Source organism: Leopardus geoffroyi, chromosome B3, assembly GCF_018350155.1.
Source record: "Leopardus geoffroyi isolate Oge1 chromosome B3, O.geoffroyi_Oge1_pat1.0, whole genome shotgun sequence".
Classification (NCBI taxonomy): domain Eukaryota; kingdom Metazoa; phylum Chordata; class Mammalia; order Carnivora; family Felidae; genus Leopardus; species Leopardus geoffroyi.
This window is the reverse complement of record NC_059337.1, coordinates 103,733,952-103,747,829: the sequence shown is the minus strand read 5'-3', so window position 1 is coordinate 103,747,829 and position 13,878 is coordinate 103,733,952.

Here is a 13,878-nt window from a genome sequence, read left to right as displayed (position 1 = left end):
CATCACACTCAGGCTTGGGCTGGGGCTGTCAAGGGATTGTCTTCCCCCACATGGAATGGACTGAGATTGGGGGTAAGGATCTGTGAACCAGGCTGGACTGGACCCTATGGAAGCCATGCATCAATAAGAACGGATGGAGCTGAACAGAGATGTGGAGCTGGGTGGCATTCTGAGTTTCCTTTGCAGTTGTCTTGCTTTAATCATCCACATGACTTATGTGTAGCAGTGCTCCACACAGGACGCTCCACAGCCACCAATACAGTCAGCTTTGCTTGTATTTGTAAGCTTTGCTTGCAAGATCGTAGAATAGCAGAGTTTGGGGTAAATTTCTATTTGGTACCTTTCCAAGGGCCAAAATCAGAGACACACTGAATAAACACTTTCTAGTAACTGCCGAGACATAGATCATACAGACTGAATATATTTTATTTCTTCATGTATCCAACCTTCACCTATAAGCACATGATGCTTTGTTGCTTTCTCTATGGTCTCATGTTCCCTAATGGTAAAAATCATTCTGTCCATTGATACAAGTCAAAGATGAAGATGAACATAAGAACAGGAAAAATTCTAAATGCATTATGTTCACTTCCATGATTAAATCATCAATGTGCTTCAAAAGTCTTTGATAAAATTAACATCCTGTTGTTTTTAAGCCAGTGAAAACCATATTATCCTCCTTTTGTTTTCCAACTACTCTTTTCTGGAGGTACAAAGGAGCAATGAGATGACAAGAAGTTAAACTTTAAGAGGAAAGAGTCATTGAGCACCTGCTGTGTTGTGGGTATATTCTCTATCTACAGAGTGACCTATTACCTACAATACCTGCCCCCACCCCCCAGCACTCAAGGCCAAAAGAGTTATTTTTCGTTCTAGCCCTGGTGATGGGATGAATCCAAAATCACCTTCATGCTATTCCTCTTCATTCCACTTCCCCCCTCCACCATGGCCACTGCTAGGGGATACAACAGTCTAATGTGGTATATTAGACCAAGTTCTGCCCCACCCAGGAATGAAGAGGAGAACTACCATAGACAGCTAAATGGTTTTTCTACAGAGGTATCAGAGCTCAGGGCAGAAAAGGGTCAAGAGACAGGGTCAATCGTATGAGAAGAGAAAGACCAAAGTCATAGCTTTGGAAGAGACATTCTTTCTCTGACATGAAATTAGGCTATTGATTCTAAGGAAAAAAATGTTTTCCTGTTTACCCTTAGCTGTAGCTCCCTTGGGTGGTGAGACTTGTCTGGGATTGGAGTGCTTCAGTTCATAAATGTCTTGCACCTGTCTGTATCTTACCCCAGAGTTTACCACACCCAAGAAGAGGAAAATACCAACAAATACTGGTTGAAACACCAAGGCGTTACTCAAGTTGTGAGTCATAGGAAGGAGTTGAGGATCCTACTCCTTTTTGGAGGAGAGGTAGAGCTTCCTGGGGAAAGGGACTAGGTCATCCAGGGGGTGTCAGGGAGGGAGGAGGTGCCTGGAGCCTGAGAGCAGAGAGGGATGGGAGAATCTGTCCCAGGACAATATGAATCATGAGCATCTGTGTTTAGGTGGTTCTTCCCATTTGTGCCACAAGAGGAGAGCTGAGTTGCTGTTTTTGGTTGTTTCAACCTTCACTTCTCCCAGACTCTGATGCCCTTCTTGGAACTGCTGCCCTTTCAGTAAAGAGCTTCTTCCACCAAGGCATCTTCATTCTTCAAGCCATTTTGGGGTAGAGGCACTGGGACAGATGCCAGTAGCTCTAGGGGGGCACTAGGGAAAAAAAACTTCAGAAGCTAAAGACAATATGATGCAACTTCTCTGTTGCTTCGTTAACTTAGTGAAGATTCCTCTAATAGTGATTTTACGACCCAAGTTATGTTCACATTAACCTCCAAAGAAGATTGTAGCTCAAGAGGCTATGAAATTCTTCCTTCTAAATTTTTTTGAAACAAAAAACTTTTTAAAAACATCCAAGCTTAAAGGTCAGAGGGCATGTGGAACACTTGAATCAAGAACTCACATGTCCATCGACACACACACACACACACACACACACACACACAATGGAATATCACTCAACCATAAAAAGAATGAAATCTTGCCATTTGCAAGGACATGGGTGGAGCTAGAGTGTATTATGCTAAGTGAAATAAATCAGTCAAAGACAAATACCATATGATTTCACTCATATGTGGAGTTTAAGAAACAGCAGATCAACATAGGGGAAGGGAAGGAAAAATAAGATAAAAACAGAGAGGGAGGCAAACCTTAAGGGACTCTTAAATACAGACAACAAACTGAGGGTTGCTGAAGGGGAGGTGGATGGGGGATGGGCTTATGGGTGATAGGCATTAAGGAGGGCACTTTTTGGGATGAGCACTGGGTGTCATATGTAAGAGATAAATCACTGGGTTCTATTCCTGAAACCAAGACTACACTCTATGTTAATTAACTTGATTGTAAATAATAATAATAATAATAATAATAATAATAATAATAATAAAAAGAGCTCACAGTAGAGAAAGTCAAGAGTGAGAAACCTAACTGTGAACAGAATTCATAAGCCCAACATGGTGAGGAGAGGAGAGGCTCAAGCTCATTTTACTGGAATCATCATAAAAATGCAAACAATATAATGCTTGCAAAGTGCCTGGCACCTTTCTAAGTGCTTCCCATGCAGTAACTCCTTTGACAGGCAAATGTTTGCTAATTAAGAGCACACAGGCTAAAAGAGGTTTAAGCACTATCCCTAAAGTTTCCCTCAAAAGGCATATTAAAATTCAAATACTCTTCTTCCTTGGTAGAGTTCATTATTTACCAACCATTGATAGCATTCTTAGACAACAAGCAAGCAAATACCAGTGTGGCAAGGCCAAGTTTCCTAGATTTTCCTAATAATGAAATTCCCATCAGTATTGCAGCCTGAAACAGAAGCGAGGACCAGTCTTCTAGTGGTAAAGATTTGGATTGAAATAAGACCCATTTGTCGGGACAACATAAATTGAAGCAGCGTATCTAAATAAGGGAACTATCTCTTAATCAAAACTAATTTGTCTACCTTTTTCTTTTTTACACTTCATGAATTAAAAAATGTGTTATTACATAAAACACAGAAATCATTAATTAAAATCTCTACAATCAAATTAGGCTCTGTGGGTCCAGACCCTTTAACAGAGAATGTATAGGGGTTGCCATGGTAACTCATCGTGTTGTAATTCTGTACCTTCCTGGTCAAGAGCCTAGAAAGGAGAAGACAAACAATTTGAGGAGATATTTGAGGAGATACTAGCTTCAGAAATTGAGTTAATCTGTGACATAAGCCCTCTGTAATTTTGTTTGCCAGCTTTCCCCATGTGGAGGAAAAACAGTAAGAAGGCATGAACGATTTCATTTCAAAGCTCCCTAAAATTGCCAATTCCGTTCAAAGTTGATTCTCAGCAGAATAGGAAATGGGAGGAGAATGCAGGGAGATGAGGCTGTTGTAAAACGATGAGCTCGAAGGAGAAAGTGGCATCATTGCTTCTGAATGGCAGGAAGCAGGTGCTTCCCCCAGGGGAAGGATTCTGTCCAACCCTTAGATTTGAACCCACCCTCAGCTTACTGTTCCAAGCCATTTACCAACCTGGGACAACACAGAAGCAACTGGAACCAAACTCACAACCTGCAGGCACGCTTTCCCTTCCCAGTAGCTCTGTATGTTGAAGACTGGAAATCATCAGACACTGAGTACTGAACCCTTCCACAGCTGCTGAGCGCAGAATGGAGCTGAGCACAGGATGGTCAGATGGCTGACCATCAGGTGTCATTTCCCCCCTTTCATGAAGCTGGGCACAACTGATGAAAACTTTTTAGGCTTTTGGTGTAGTTCTTTGCTTTCTCCCTTACCTTATTCAAGCCATATTGAATCGGGATTCTCTGAGAGTCCCAATTTCTCTGTTTGAAATACCTATACGAAAACTGATGGATTATAAAATCCATCTACTGAGCGGGTATCTTGCCTAATGTGGTCAGAAAACGTTAACAAGAACCATAATAATCTTGAAGACATTATTACAGGCAGGGATTGAAATTATTTAGCTTTTAGAATTCCAGAAGGTGGGGCACCTGAGTGGCTCAGGTGGTTGTGTGTGCGACTCTTGATTTCGGCTCAGGTCACGGTCTCGTGGTTTGTGAGTTCCAGCCCCGTGTTGGGCTCTGCCCCTCCACTGCTCATGCTCTCTCTCTCTTTCTCAAAAATAAATAAATAAACCAAAAAAAAAAAAAAGATTCCAAAATGCTATCAACCATGGGATCAATTGTGTGGCTATTGTCAACAGCGCTCTTCCTCTTGCACTGGAAGCAAATGCTAGAGGGGACAGGGCTCTGAGGCAAAGTCAGTTACATTAGAATCGTCCCAGGAGTGGGCACCAAAGAAGGGTTTTCTTCTTAGGCAATGTTAAGTGTGTCTAGAATGCCTTTACAGATAACACGTTGGCAAATAAAGAGCTTCTTAATTATCAAGACAATTCCTGTTTTTATTGGGGTTACACTGGAGACGATTTCATTTATTAGGAGTTGACTCACAAGAGGAATTTATTCAACTTCCCAACTTTGCATTGGGGAGTTATTTATGAAACAGCTAATGGGAGCCGGGAAGGGACCTCAGTGTGAGGTGAACTGGCTACATGTCAACCAAAGTCTACTTTTCAGCACAAACCAGCCGCCATGAGCTACTAAGCTACCGTGGTCATGAAAGCTGTGCCACTGTATAACTGTTATTTGTCAGCTGCTGCCTTGTGGCAGGAGAAGGGGAAGCCAGGCATCCCTTCTAGTAATAGATCCCTTTCCATCCTGGCCCATAACACTACCTCTAGTCCCCTCTGATCACATTCACCAGAGTAATAACTGTGATTGACATTAGCTTGACAGAGAGAGTGGTGGTGGTTACTGTCAGAAGTTCAAAGAGAAAAACAAAGGAAAACCAATGAATCACTGAAGTAGTAATTAGTAAAAATTTATTGTGCACACACCAAACAAACGAACAAACAAACAAACAAACAAACAAACAGTTTGCAAACTGGGAGCACTCAAACCAAAACATGGAATGAGGCTCAGAGGTATATTTTTATAAAGCAGCTTTCATAGAGTGGAGGCAATGACTGTTTATTCTTCATGGTGATTGGCTACTATATTGGAATTGTCTTCAACGAAAGGGACCTACTTAGTTAGTGGCTACCTCGTATCAATACTGAGGAATGATCTATGTTTCACTTATGATTTTCAGAGACATAAATAAGGAGTGACCCAGGTCAAGGGAGTTTCATTTGTCCGGCAAATTAACCTAAATTAAGCTTTACTTGTATGAAACTGGTTTAGTCTGCTCAGGGAATTTTCAGGTCTGGTCTCCATTTGTTTTTGATTTAAGCATTACACAACACTGTGAATGTACTTAATAACATGGAATTATACACTTAGAAATGGCTAAAATGCTAAACTTCATGTGGTATATATTTTACCACAATAAAAAATATATCAAGCTTTCTTTTAAAAAAGAGTGATATATGATGAGTGATATATATCATATATATATATATGATATACATAATATATGGAGAGAGAGACATGGAATGACATTGGATATCCATATATATATATATATATATATATATATATATATATATCCATATATATGGTTATATATGGAGACAGAGAGAGAATAAAGAATGAGTTGCAAAGTATGGTGGGAATTTCCTAAGCAGTCAAGAATGTGGTAAGCTGTGGTAGACATTTGTGGCGTTGGGCCTAATGTGAGAATACCTGTTCTACTTTGGAAGGATGTCAAGATGGAAGCTGAAGGGTGGAGTTGTTCCCTCAACTGTTCTCTGAAAGTTGGAGAATTAGACCAACTGGAAAGCATCCCATAAAATGCTCATGCCCAAGACTCTAACTCTTAAGGGAGGGACCCAAAGATGCAGGTTCAGCCAGACAGGCCCTGGAAGTGAGTGGAGGCATGGCGAGTGACAAGGGAGCACTGCAGGGGCTGCACCCTCCACGAAACATGGACAGCTCTGAGGTCCTGTCTCCTCTGGTTCCTGCCCATTTTCCTGGTTTCTCCAGCCCTTCTGTGAATTCTGCAATAAAATCCTTCTAGTAAATTCCTTTTCCACTTAAGTTACTTTGTTAACTTCTGAAGTTTGTCATATGAATGGTAATACAAAGAGAAAAGATTCCATTTCTTCCATATTGACAAGTAATACTTGAAGTAAAAGTCAAAATGGAAGTTAATTTGTTTTTTTAACCAAGTGAGAATTTCTTAAATTTTACCTCATTTCCACTTTACTGAGGTATAACTGACATATAAAATTATAAACAAATATTTAAAGTGTACATAATGGTACAGATGTATTCCCTGTGAAAGGATTCTCCCCATTGAGTTAATTAATGCATCCCCCGCCTCACATATTTATCTTTGGGTGTGAAAACATTTAAGTTTAACTCTCTTAGCAAATTTCAATGGTACAATCCATTATTAACTAGAGTTATCATGCTTTACATTAGAGCCTTAACCTTAGTCATTTTGTAGCTGAGTGCTTATACCCTTTTACCAACCTCTCCCTATTTCCTCCACCATCCCCCAGCAGCTGACAACTAGTTTTCTATGAGTTTGGCTTTTTTTTTAAGATTTCACATGTAAATGATACCATGCAGTGTTTATCTATCTCTGTCTGGCTTACTTCACTTAGTATAATGAGCCTTCACTTAGCGTAAAGCCCATCTATGTTTACAATGGCAGGATTTGCTTCTTTCTCACGGCTGAATAACATTGCCTTATATAATATATAATAAAAATACATGGGGCGCCTGGGTGGCGCAGTCGGTTAAGCGCCCGACTTCAGCCAGGTCACGATCTCGCGGTCCGTGAGTTCGAGCCCCGCGTCGGGCTCTGGGCTGATGGCTCAGAGCCTGGAGCCTGTTTCCGATTCTGTGTCTCCCTCTCTCTCTGCCCCTCCCCTGTTCATGCTCTGTCTCTCTCTGTCCCAAAAATAAATAAACGTTGAAAAAAAAATTAAAATATATATATATATATATATATAATAAAAATACAAATAATATGAGTATTACTCTGTGAAAAATAGCATATCTTTACCCCTTCACCTGTTGGTGGACACTTTTTGTTGTCATATCTTGGCTGTTGTGAATAATGCTGGAATGAATGTAGAATGCAGATATTTTTTCGAGGTCTTGGTTTCAATTCTTTTGGATATATACCCAGAAATAGGCTTGTGGGATCATATGGTAGTTCTAGTTTTAATTTTCTGAGGAATCTCCATACTGTTTTACCTAGTTGCTGAACCAATGTACATTCCCACCAACAGTGTACAAAGGATCCCTTCTTTCCACATCTTCGTCAACACTTAGCTCTTGTCTTTTTGATAATAGCTCTTCTAACAGGTGTAAGGTGATATCTCATTGTAGGTTTGCTTTTTTTTAACTTTTAAATGTTTTTATTTAAATTCAAGTTGACATACAGTAATATTAGTTTCAGGTATACAATATAGCGTTTAAACGATTCCACACATCACCTGGTGCTCATCACAGCAGGTGCACTCCTTAAACCGCATCACCTATTTAACCCATCACTCATCCACCTGTGAGTTAGCATTTTATTTTATTTATTTTTATTTTTTTATTTTTTTAAATTTTTTTTTTAACGTTTATTTATTTTTGAGACAGAGAGAGACAGAGCATGAACGGGGGAGGGGCAGAGAGAGAGGGAGACACAGAATCGGAAACAGGCTCCAGGCTCTGAGCCATCAGCCCAGAGCCCGACGCGGGGCTCGAACTCACGGACCGCAAGATCGTGACCTGGCTGAAGTCGGGCGCTTAACCGACTGCGCCACCCAGGCGCCCCAAGTTAGCATTTTAAAATTACTTAGGTGATTGTGATACAGGTCATCCTATGAATCCCAAATACTGGTGAAAATTGTAGAATACTTTCAAGGAAATTAAATTATATAATTTTTAAGGACAAATAGTTAATAGATCAAAGGCATGATTTATTATCTCTTTTGCTTCAGAGGTGAGTATGATTTCTTAAAACATAAAAAGCATTAACCATGAAAGAAAAGACCAATAAATTCAATTACATTAAGGGGAAGAACTTTGATTCAACAAAAGTCACCATAAAGAGGATGAAAAGACAAATCACAAATCAGGAGATGTAATTTACAACATATGTAACTGACACAGAATTACTACCTGCAAATCAGTAAGATTTTATCAATAATTAATACCTACAAATCAATAATAAAAGGACAAACTGATGCAAAATGAACAAAGGGCTTGGATAGACATTTACAAAGGAAATCCAAATGGAAACGTATAACAATGTACTCAATTTTATTGATGATCAAGAAAATGTGAGTTAAAACCACAAAGGTATGACTTTACATATTCACTAAATTGGCAAAATTTAAAAGGCAGATCTACCAATATCAACTGTTGGAGTGGATATGGATCAATGGGAAATTATACCTTGCTGAGGAAGGTATAAATTGGTACAGCCATTTTCGAAATGATCTTTAGCCTTATATTGTAAACTTGAATATACTCCAGCAGTTTCCTAGGTATATTTTAGAGAAACTCTTGCATATAAATACCATATACATGCAAGGATATTCATAGCAGTGTCAGCACTGTTACTTGTAATAGAAAATTATTGGAAACATCCAAATGTAGTTTTGATTTGCATTTCCCTGGTAAGTGATGTTGAGCATCGTTTCATGTACCTGTTGACTATTCACATGTCTTCTTTACATTTTTTTCTTAATATTTATTTATTTGTGAGAGAGAGACAGAGTGTGAGTGGGGGAGGATCAGAGAGAGAGGGAGACACAGAATCCGAAGCAGTCTCCAGGCTCCGAGCTGTCAGCACAGAGCCGGATGCGGGGCTCGAACGCACAAACCGTGAGACCATGACCTGGGCTGAAGTCAGACACTTAACCGACTGAGCCACCCAGGCGCCCCTCACATGTCTTCTTTAGAAAAATGTCTATTCAGTTCCTCTGCCCATTTTTTAATCAGATTGTGTGGGTTTTTCTTTTGTTTTGTTGCCATTCAGTTGCATGCGTTATTTATATATTTTGGATAGTAACCCTTTATCAGATACCTGACTTGCAAATATTTTCTCCCACTGAGTAGGTTGCCTTTTTATTGTGTTGATGGTTTCAAGTGAGAATTTTAGCTGAATTTGTAGCCACAAATATTCCTCTGTTGTCACAAAACCACTCAACCCTGCTAATCTTCAGTCAAGCAGAGGCTCAAATGGTTAAGAAATAGTTTTCTTTCCCATCACAATACACAAATTCCCTGGGAATATCAGAAGGACTGACTTCATGTGCTCTGGCTTTTTTGTTTTGTTTTGTTTTGTTTTTTTGTTTTTTTTTTTTGTTTTTTAATTTTTTTTAAACGTTTTATTTATTTTTGAGACAGAGAGAGACAGAGCATGAACGGGGGAGGGGCAGAGAGAGAGGGAGACACAGAATCTGAAACAGGCTCCAGGCTCTGAGCAGTCAGCACAGAGCCTGACGTGGGGCTCGAACTCACGGACCGTGAGATCGTGACCTGAGCCAAAGTTGGACGCTTAACCGACTGAGCCACCCAGGCGCCCCAATGTTTTTTTTTTTGTTTGTTTTTGTTTGTTGGTTTGCTTGTTTGGCTGCTTCAAAGGTTTCAGTACAAACTTCCAAAGAAGAGGCTGTATTTTCCCTAAAATCCTTAATGTGCACAGTAGCCACATCACTTCGGCCAACCCTAGCTCTATTCTTGGAGTCAGGCAAATGAGCCTCAAACTGAGCAGGGCCAGGCTCCAAAGGCCGAACCACAGAGTCCAGTGCCGAGAAATGATCTTATTCCCTCTCCCAGGGCCCTGGAATGGTTTCTCTTCCAGCATATAAGTAGTTCTTCCTTTATCAGCCTTGCTACAAAAGAGAGTTCTAAGGAAACTGTGGCAACAGTAAGTATGAAAATGTACCAGCTGTGGCACAGTGGCCCGGCCTGCTGGTTGACCCACGTGCTATTTCCACGCACTTGCCCTTCTTCGCCTCCTGTTCTTTGACCCTGGCAATTTGTCCACATGGGTCAGAAATGGACTGTACATTGAAGTTTGTCTACACCTTAACTCTAGGACAAACTATGCTTTAAAAAAATCTATGTAGTCTGTCAGGATGGTTTCAACCAGCCTCCCAGAAGGCTGTATCAGAACCATGTAGGGTGGTTTTTTTTCCCCTCCTAAACTATGGGTATTCACTGCTTCCTCTCCCAAACACACATTTGGATAAGCACCCCCACCCCCATTTGGATAAGCACCCATTCCTCATTGACATGACCAGGGCAAATGTGTGACAGGATTTCTTCAGGATGACCAGTTCCCAGGGCTGGGATGGGCATCCAGCACACCTGCCTCCATGCCCATGTGGTTTCTAGTGCCCTCAGCACACGGTGGGAGCCAGGGGATCAGGTCCCTCCTGGCTCTGTCACCTCACCATCCCCTAGTCAGTACCTGTATTTGAGGTGTTGTGACAAATGGGGAGAAAACGGGTGGGGACATGGGGAGTGATGCAAAGTGCTGCCTAAATGTAATTTGTTAACATGATGAGTAATAGTCTTATCTGACATGAGTGCTAATGCTGCCACAGGACAGGGTCTGGAGAAGAAAGGAAGCTGTTAACCAGGGACAAGCAAATCACACCTTGCTTCATTTGAAAAAAAAAAAAAGCTTATATTTCTAGCTATAGGAAAGAGGAAAACAAATGACAATTAAGGACATGAGCGACTTCGAGGTGAACCTGTTACTTCCTGAAAAGTTTGAAAATGCTCACTGAGGTAGAAATCCCCACAGCTTTGTGTAATAGTGGTGGCCATCTTTTTTCCAAGAGTTCATGAGTACCAAGGCTTTATATTTGATTTCCTTACTTTGTTTTCCCTCCGCCTGATTATTCTACTGGAAAAACTGTGTGGGTTATGGAGAGAAAGAGGAAAAAGACAATACCACTATGGAACAACTTGTTACTAAGTTTCACTGACAAGCCCACTAGATTCTGTTAAGGGTTGGCCCTGTCTTTTGTTGACATATCACACTCTACTTTCAATGACAGTTTTATGGGCTTTTCAGAAATTAAAACAGCAATAAAAATAATTACATTAATGCCTCCACAGATGTGTTGGGGTTGTTTGATATTCTTGTAATATTTTAAGTCCTTTGCATAATCGGATTAAGCAACATGAACACACAACTCTAGAGCAAAAGGCCACTGTCATCCCAGGAAAGAGACCAGCATTAGCAAACAAATTAATTCCTGGGTAAACCAAAGAGAAAGGAGTAAGGCTTTGATCCAAGACTTAATATTTTCAAACCATCTCCCAGTTAAATTAAAGAGCTATCTCCTGAAGCAGATCAGTGGAAACCAGGCTCTACATTGCATCCCCTTCTACCGCTAAGTGTCCCATGGAAACAAACACATGCTGTTGAAGTTGCTGACCTGCCAAGTGAGAAAAAACACATTATGTGAGTGTGGGGAGAATTGGTGCTCCAATTTGAAACAGTTTGTCATTTTTCCCCCTTCATGACCTTGGGTAAATGACTTGAGCACCTTTGAGCAGGGTGCTGCCTTTCCCACACTATAAAAATGGCTATTATGCCTATCAATCATGCAGAGGTGCCACAAGGCTTAATTTATTAGTTAATGTTTGTGTTACACTCTGCAGCTCTTAGATGGAAGGTGTTATAGAAATGCAAAGCAGCAATATATTATCTAAACATCTGCCTCCTCAAATAGCTCTCCAGTAAGTGTTCATGGCTGCAGCACAAATGATTCCTCCAAAAATGGATAATTTTGTCCAGGTCTTCCTTGGTCTGTAAATTGTCTCGCCCTCCTTCCGGTGCACAGAGTGTCTATGCAGAATACACTCGAGTAGCTGTGCTTTCCGTCTCCATAATGGCCCTGTGGGTGCTGCTCCCTTGCACCCGGGTGCTGCAATTCCTTATAGGTCCCCCGTTTCCTCCCCACAGCCGCTCTCTTTGTTCTTTACTCCAAAAAGCCATTCTAATTAGGCATTTCTTTTTTCCTAATGTTAAGTTCATTTATTTATTTTGAGAGAGACAGCGTGAGCCGGAGAGGGGCAGAGGGAGAGGGAGAGAGAATCCCAAGCAGGCTCCATGCTGCTAGTGCAGAGCCATATATGGGGCTCAAACTCACAAAACTGTGAGATCATGACCTGGGCCAAAACCAAGAGTCTGATGCTGAACCGACTCAGCCACCCAGGCACCCATAAGCATTTCTTTTGATGATTAATTTTACATATGGGCATGTTATATCTAACCCAAGGGCTTGGTATTTTAAAATTTGGTAGTGAATGGGGCACCTGGGTGGCTCAGTCAGTTAAGCCTCCAACTCTTGATTTCAGCTCAGGTCATGATCTGACGGTTTGGGAGATTGAGGCCTGCATTGGCCCTGCACTGACAAGGCAGAGCCTGCTTGGGAATAATCTCTCTCTCTGCCCCTTCCCTGCCAGTGTTCTCTCTGTGTCTCTCAAAATAAATAAATAAACTTAAAAATAAAATAAAATAAAATAAAATAAAATAAAATAAAATAAAATAATAAAACTTGGCAATGAAACCAAGAGAAATCACTTAAAAGATTCTTGAAAATAAAAGAAGAAAATGCAAAAAAAAAAAAAAAAAAACCAAACCAAAAAAACAAAACAAAAAAGCTAGTCCAAGTTTGAACATGTTTCGATGAGACTTAATTAATGGCTACATTGCTAAAGATTATATTGGAGATTATTTCTGCTAATATTAATACTGTCCATAATTTTGTTAAACTCTGTACCCTACCCTAAAGCAAGCAGATATTTATTCCTATATAAATTCCATAGTTCCAAGTGTATGCTTGGATTTGGGTAACTCCTTTCCCAAACACAACTAGAGAAAGACAACAAATAATAAATGATCTCAACATACTGTATTCAAAGGTCTTCCTCTTCCCACATTTTTACTTCCATTTCAATTTTGAGAGTATTTTTTTTCTTTGCATATTATTCCTCAACCTTATTGTTTATGGTTATGGGAATGTCTTCATATGTACCTGGGATTTGTTTTAATCAGGTTTCCTGAGATGATAGACATGGAGACAATGGACTTGGAAAGAGTTTGTTACTTACAAGGCCCAAGAGGAGGGGGCATGCAGCTCCATGCAGGGCCACCAGGGGAAGCACCGGGCAAGGCAGGAAGCAGAAAGAGTGACCAGAAAAGTGTGGCCCAGGGACTCTATTGTGGTTCCTGGCGGAAGGACTGGGTGAGGCAGGGTAGGCAAGTTTGAGCAAAGGCAAGCTCTGGGCTATAAGAGTGGTCTCCAGTTGTCTAGTACTTGGCCCTGGGGTGATTTGGGGCAGGGGAAATATGGGCTTGGTGTGTGAAGTTGTGATAAAGGAGGTAGATGGGAATATGGATTTTGGATTAGTTGGTTGGTGTGTGAAAGGTGTGCTCACAGGCAAGTTGTTTGCTACCCCAGCTCTGGAAGGGCAGTCTCTCCCCATGTTCATGTGGTCCCCAAGATGTCAAACATCATAAAATATAAAAAATTAAAAAACATGATTAACACAGGGAGATCTTGCCTGGCATCTTCCAAGAAAATCTTTAAGAATTTGGCTATACAAGTCTCTCACCTTTTGTTTGGTGATAAAACATATGCTTTATACAGAGAAAAGTTGTGGAAATAATCATGAAAACAGCTACCATTGATGAGTACTTACTATATCTAGCAACTGGTGAAACACTATATGTACTATGTCATTTGAAGTATTAAACTCTAAGAATGCCAGCATGAAAAAGAAAAGTTTAAGTTCCCCTTTTGT